The 7,500-nt window shown below is 39.0% G+C and overlaps 1 protein-coding gene and 1 long non-coding RNA gene across 3 annotated transcripts in view; one reads left to right on the forward strand and one right to left on the reverse strand.

Annotated features, from left to right (window-relative positions):
- LOC136850011 (uncharacterized) overlaps positions 1–7,500 on the reverse strand; it is a 330,286-nt gene that overhangs the window by 250,312 nt on the left and 72,474 nt on the right. The window lies entirely within an intron of this gene.
- The window catches only part of LOC136850010 (zinc finger protein ZIC 4-like), a 57,220-nt gene that overhangs the window by 34,866 nt on the left and 14,854 nt on the right, over positions 1–7,500 (forward strand). The window lies entirely within an intron of this gene.

The raw sequence follows: 7,500 nt of genomic DNA on the forward strand, positions 1-7,500 counted from the left end.
AGAGTGATAGGAGTTTTATTCTCATCGATTTCAATGCAAATCAATAAATAAAGCTTAGTGCATCCGCTCTATCGGAAATAAATAAACAATCGAATGCCTAGCGCCTCGTAAACCTACCAATTGGGGTTTTTTTATATGTTATTTGTATACCCATTTCAGAGAGAGAGAGAGAGAGAGAGAGAGAGAGAGAGAGAGAGAGAGAGAGAGAGAGAGAGAGAGAGAGTCTAGGGGTAAGTTGGTCATCGAAGAAGAAAGGACTATAAACACTTTCAGATCTTAATTTTTTTTCTGGTCAAGAAGTTTCCACATTTGCTCGTAAATCATTACAAATCCTATTCATGAGATGTATTGTCATGCTATTCATGAGATGTACTGTCATGCTGTCTTTATCTTATATTTGATTTTCGTTTATATTCATATATGTGTTCCTTTAGTTCAGTTTTGTCAATTACCGTCTCGCGAACTTCCATACTCCTAAAAGTAAAAAAAAAAAAAATCCTTTATCCACATTAGGACTCCTTAAAAAATTTATTTTTTAATTTATTTCTTTTATCTCTCGAGGACATCCGATACCCTCGAAAACGTAACAATCATGGATATAATAAGAATGAAAACTGGAATTACGCAAGTATATTCGGAGACCTTTTAAGATCAAAGAATTTTTCTCTGTAAGTTAGATCCTATATTGACTACACCATACATAGTTGAAATTGTGAAAAAAGAACGACGCAGGGTATTGAATGTAATTGTGAAATTTTGTTCAGTGCTAACTGTTAATTTATTTCATTTATATTAATTACCTTTTTTAATGAAAGCTATGAGGTAATTATATATTCTAGATTTAAGGTACACATTCAGTGAATGCACAGCATTTATGCTTCTTTTCTATTAATGTTATGAGGTAAGAGTTCATATTTATTAACTGAAACACTTTATTGTTTCTCCCGCCCCATTCGAAAACAAGTCCATTGACGCTACTTTCGTGTCTGAGCGGTCCTTGAGATGAATAGGATGGGAGATCTTTGGCTTTAATTCCTGTCCTCTTTCAGCACCTCATGATATTACTCTTTAGAATCCTGCCGTTATTCGTGTTTCGTATCTCTTTCATATAAATATACTACCACCAAACTCCATCGATAATTATTCTTTAATTTTAATTCATTATTAGATTTAATGCCCGCAGTTTTTTTTTTTTTTTTTTTTTTTTTTTAGAGGCTAGATAGTTTGCTGGTGTCGAGGCTGATGTTTGTTTTGTTATTTAGGAGGTTATCTGATTTTCTAATTAACTAATTTTGTTCCGGTTTTAGGTTGTACTTGTCAATTTGTGTAATTCCGCGCGCACACACACACACACACACACACACACACACACACACACACACACACACAAAACCGACAGTCACACCCACACAGAGAGGGAGCCCAGTTTTGTTCAACAAATGTTCAGAGCCAATAACGAAAATGAATGTTGTTTTAAACAATACTGCGAAGCAACGATTGAGGAACTATGGCCCAGAAAGACATCATACAGAGAGAGAGAGAGAGAGAGAGAGAGAGAGAGAGAGAGAGAGAGAGAGAGAGAGAGAGAGAAACAATTCATGTTTCGAACCAAACACAACGAATGACGTATTTCAAAATAACATTGTAGCTCAACAAAATGACCAAGACACTGAAAACTTCACAAGCAAGCAAGAAGCGAGAGAGAGAGAGAGAGAGAGAGAGAGAGAGAGAGAGAGAGAGAGAGAGAGAGAGAGAGAATTGTCCCCGGGAGTGTGTAAAATAGAGTAAATTCCACTTCAGATCATTTGAAGAATTTTCCACTCTTTTGTATCGCATAGAAAACTGACATAATATTCCCATTCTGCCCTCAAGCCGCTGCGGATGACTCTCGCCATGTTGATGTTATCCGAATCCGTGATCCAGAAACCCGTTTGAAAGTGGCCTAATGCCAAAAGGCATCCTACACATGACTTCGAGCCTGAAGGAAGCTAACATGACTCTCAGTTCCTGATTTTTATTTTGATTGCATTTCTTGAGAGAACGCACTGCCGACATTGCATTTGATTATTGTTAATCCCGAAGTCAAGAAGACACACGACCAGACAAGTTGAAGCTGGATCTTCTGCTTGGCTGCGTTCGAATGCGTCCGCGGCCGGTGGGAGGCATCGGCGGGGTGGCGACGCGAAGGCACTTTTGTCTGCTCTTGAAAAACGGGGGAGGAGGGACAGGGGGCGTGAGGGGAGGAGAGAGAGAGAGAGAGAGAGAGAGAGAGAGAGAGAGAGAGAGAGAGAAATACACAAGCCCGAAGCGGGCAAAGATAAAAATAAATTCGAGAGGGGAAAAACAAGGGCTAAAATGTCCAGTGGAAATAACAAGGAAACCGAAAATTGCAAGCCAAAATGCTTGTCATGGAAAATATCTTTTTTCAGCTAAGAACGGTCGCGTTCTTTATGTTAATTTATCTGTTTAATCGGATGCAGATATAAGTTTGGTTTTTCGATGAGTGTGAGATTATGCGAAGAGCTTTCAATGCCACTAAGAAAATATGAAGAGGCGTGTTCACAAAATATTAAACCCGCAAACAACGAGCTTGGGCTTATATCAACAGCGCATGCCACAACGTGCCTTTAGGAATATAACAACGTTTGTCATTATCTGAAACATGCCCACCTTGCGGACACTACCTGAACACGCTGTTGTCTTCCAAGAACACTAAACCTCATAAATATTTACATTTGGGGGAAAATGAACTTCCGGGGTGGCGTAATGATTGCTTCCTCTACCTGGCCTTACGCACAGTTAGTGCTCCCAATGCTTAGGTACACATTCTGTTTGAGTAGAGTAGAATTTAGAATTCAAACCAAAGGCCAAGTGCTGGAACCTTTGAGGTCATTCACTGCTGAAACGGAAATTGACAGTAAAAAGTTTTGAAAGGTGGAACAGGAGGGAAACCTCGCAGTTGCACTATGGATCAATTGTTAGGATGGAAGAAAGGGGATATGAACGAAGGTGCAGTAAAAGGGATAAAAAGGGTTTGCAGCTTGGGGCCGAAGGGACGCTGCAAAGAACCTTAAGTAATACCTACAGTTTACCCGGTGAGGTGCACTGACGGCAATACCCCTCTATGGAGCACATTCTGTTTGTCATTTCAATACAATCTGCTTTGATGCGATTTTCCAGTCCGATGATGGATGCTGTATTTTGTCAGATTATGGGTGAGCAATTATCAGATGTAAGGGACAAGGGGCTGTCAAGTTTTCCTATTATGGTGTGGCACCTATTCCTTACTGAGAGATGTGTTTTTTTCTTAGTTTTGTTTATTTTTTAATTTTTAAGGAACCGGAAAGGGGGCATGGCTCCAAAGTTCGTTAACTGCATAAAAAGTTCGTTCATTTGCTCATGTTCCTAGGCGATGAAAAACATTAAATTATTGCATGCAAAAAGAAACTGTAATATTTATGAGCACTGTTCTTTATCGAAGTGTTAATCAAGTCTTGAGTCAGTGCCTTACGTATGTTTTGAGCTGTGACTGGGGGTAATTATGAAAAGCAATTCCTGTTGGAATGAAGTCCTAATATTAAATCTAATTTCGACCTAAAAGTTTTACTGAGATTATTGTCCATGTGACTTCCCATTGCTTGGCAAAAGCTGCAAAATGCATAGGAACATCAGGTATATAATGCATTTATTAGGTGTATTTCTGATTGAAAGGTATTTACATGAAACTTAGATGTTGAAAGTCTCACCATACATTTCCTAAAAACCCGAAATGTTTTCGGGTCGAGTTTCAGAAGATTCAATCTAATGAGATTTGGTCGGAGGCTTTTTAGAATGACAGCGTTGCTAAAAAATAAAATGAATTTTGAATGTATCAGTAATCACAAAGGATAAGATGGATAACAATTGCTTATATATCCATTCGGTGATGTAATGTGCTATGTGACAAAGTAAGGACTAACAATCAAGGCAGCTAACTTTTTCACACTTTATGTAACTCGGCATTTCACATTTTTGATAGACAGCAGGTTTCATGACATTTATTACCATCAGCGCTGATAATCATCTAAACCATCTTGCTAATCACCGCTATCATCTTCACCATTTCGAAAAAAAAAAGTTGACAACAATTCTCCCCTTGCTCGTCATTTCAGATCGTAAAGCAAATAAAACCGCCGGCTTTACTGTTCAAAATGAAAGAACAAACAGCGTAAAAACGTAACAAATCATTATGATATCATCGAGGTAATTATCGTCAGGTGAACACCCACACGAAGTTGAGTGGAAGCAAAAAAGCAGTGAAATAAATTGGAGCTTGTAATTAAAACTTATTTATTCTGTCATCTCATGATTGTGTAGCTTCGCGTTAGAAATACGGCGTGTATAAATTAACAGCATAACCTGTTTGTTATTAAAGAATTTATGATCCACTTACATTTAATTAAAAAGGCTGAATGTATGAACGTCATTTCATGAAGTCTTTATGGGTGCGTGAATTCTCCGGCAACAGACGCAAAATGAATTATTTAGTTTTGTTGATTTCTGAGGAAAAATTCTCAGTTGATTAACGACATTGGTATGGATGTTCGGGGACGTCAGATTTGTGTAGAAATCAAAATGTATTTATACTTTTTTTCACGGGGTTGATAGTGCATTGTCGCATATCATGATAGTGCACGTCAGGCATTATCATGGGTCTTTGCACTGCCTTCGGCATTACTAGCTGGACGCCCTTTCGTTCCTTTAACTGTACCTCCTTTCACATCCTCTTCTTTCCATCTTACTTTCCACCCTCTCCTAACAACTGATTCATAGTGCAACTGCGAGGTTTTCCTCCTGTTACATCTTTCAAACCTTTTACTGTCGATTTCCATTTCAGCGCTGAATGACCTCACAGGTCCCAGTGCTTGGCCTTTGGCCTAAATTCTATATATTTTATTCAACAAGCATTGTTTTAAAAACCACTTCAGAATAGTGGAATCAAATGAAGGAGATGCCGATAATAGGAAATTAACAGCAAACTAACCAGAAAGAGACGAAACGATGGCAACAGTAACAATAATAACAGCTGAAACGATAAAACTCTTTGGATCTGTCTGTACAGTCAATTTCCAGGCGAGATTACCTTCTTATAATTAATGATAACAGTAATAACAGCAGCCTCCGCAGCTCTATACAGGAGTAAATGATACAGAAATAAATACCAGTGAGGATCAGGCTGAATGGAAGTCGTTTAATTACCCAATTAACTCAATGGACTGCAATACCTTCGTGTACAGGTGACTGAATATAGAATTTAGGCCACAGGCCAAGCACTGGGACCTATAAGGTCATTCAGCGCTGAAAAGGAAATTGACAGTAAAAGATCTGAAAGGTGTATAAACTGGAGGAAAACCTCGCAGTTGCACTATGAATCAATTGTCAGGAGAGGATGGAAAGTAAGATGAAAGAGAATATGAAAGGAGGTACAGTAAAAGGAACGAAAGGGGTTGCAGCTAGGGACCGAAGGCACGCTGAAAAGAGCCTTAAGTAATGCCTACAGTGCACCGCATAAGGTGCACGTGTACAGGTGATGATCTACGGAGAATGTCAGTGCACGGAAAATGGTGTGAGAAACTGAAGGATAAGGAAGTGGTCAAGAGAGGGGCATACCACCCTCGCAATGCCTTCGGACTCAGTCCTCAGTGAGATCACCCCTTCAGGAAAGACCCGCCGCACAAAGAGGCCGAAGAAAAGAGCCGAAAAGCAGCCCAAGCCCCTTCTTTGGACCTTAGCCCAAGCCGACCCGAGAGGAGGTCCCCGTGTGACCAACCCGAGCTCTTATTACCTGAAACCTCATTATGATTCATCGGCTGATACTCACCTGACCGACAGCGCCTAACAACGTCTTAATTAATTTACCTGCTTTTAGACAACTCCTGTGATTAGGCAGTTCTGGGTGGTTCGATCTGATTGGGCCCCGGGAGGGAGGACGCCGCTCATTGGTCGGATGAGTTTTTTTTTTTCTGTGACGGATGACAGGGTAAATTATGTAGATGCGTTTACCTCGATTACGTACGAGGACCCGAACGCTGAATGCAAATGGCAGGAATGATGCTGAATCCATTACAATTGTTGGTGTGGATAATAATAATCGTGAGATTCTAAATTACTCGAAAGACGAGATAAAAAAAAAAATCGTCTCATTCTTATGCAAGTGTGTGATTAAGTCTATTATCAGAGTTAGGTACTGGTGTGAATATCAAAGCCGCTGCCATTATTAATGGGAAAAGTTGTCTCATTGCAACATTGCAGAAAAAACTTGAATTGCAGCAGTATAAAAATATATCCAAAGTGAAAGATTTCTCATAAATTTTTTATTTTCTAGTCACGAGTGTATTTTTATTAATAATCCGTACATGCTTCACACTTATGAAACATGCAAATAAAATTACCAAAAACTTACTCAGCAAGCTTCCGAGGAATCAGATGCACTTTTGTTAAAAAATAGAAATACTGAAACAACAAGAGTTTAGACAAATTAGGTTTAAATAAATTTGAAAAGTAAATAGATATATAAATATGTATATAAAACAAACAGGACGTTTTTTCTCACCAAAGTTATAGTTGCAATATACGTACTCGCTCAGGAGAAGTCCGTGAACAGATTACACAGAAAAGAAAACCATGCTCTCTCTCTCTCTCTCTCTCTCTCTCTCTCTCTCTCTCTCTCTCTCTCTCTCTTTCAGAATAATTTTGGGCCACTTATTTAAATTAGGCTTAACGCTAAGTAATTCTTCAGAACAATCCCTGAATTTGTGAATGGTCCAAAAACTGCAGTATAATCATACGCATAACTGTGGTATTTCAAACGCGAAAATATCAACCATTATAAAAAATCCCATCAGTTAATATTACACCTCGCAATGCTGAATTTTCTTGTTTTCATCCGTTAATAAAAGAACTTCTAGATTATCCATTTTCCCAAGTGCTTTATTTCCCCAACGAAGTCGCCATAATTAAGCCGGCGACAGAGAGAATGATAGCCGCCTGTCAGCGTTGCAGAGATAATCGAGTCCTAATTACTTCATTTGAAGTAATCACTTCTAAATAAGGAGGAAAAAAAAGTAAGCATAAGAACTTGTCGGTATTAACTTCCAACAAAGCCTTTTTTCCCGTTTATGTGAACTGAAAGGGATGTTGTTACGTGTTTGGCATACCATTAAATAACTGGTGCCGTAGCTTATCCAGACGCGAGGTTCTGTACTGAGTGAATCCGGTACGGTAACTGATGGACTGGTGTTTGGTACCAGGTTCGGTACGGTAGTTGTTGATAGACGTTGCCGATCAGTAGCCTATTAAATCTAGTGCTGTAGTTGATAAACTGCCACTCATTTATTGTTGGCTTATCTGCTATCAAATACTGCAGTTGATAGATTAGTACTAAATGACTCGGTATCAAATTCTGCGCGGCAGTTGATAAGATAGCGTTCGTTGCGGCAGTTGATAGACCTGTATATCCGG

The sequence above is a fragment of the Macrobrachium rosenbergii genome, chromosome 21 (genome assembly GCF_040412425.1).
Source record: "Macrobrachium rosenbergii isolate ZJJX-2024 chromosome 21, ASM4041242v1, whole genome shotgun sequence".
Taxonomy (NCBI): Eukaryota; Metazoa; Arthropoda; class Malacostraca; order Decapoda; family Palaemonidae; genus Macrobrachium; species Macrobrachium rosenbergii.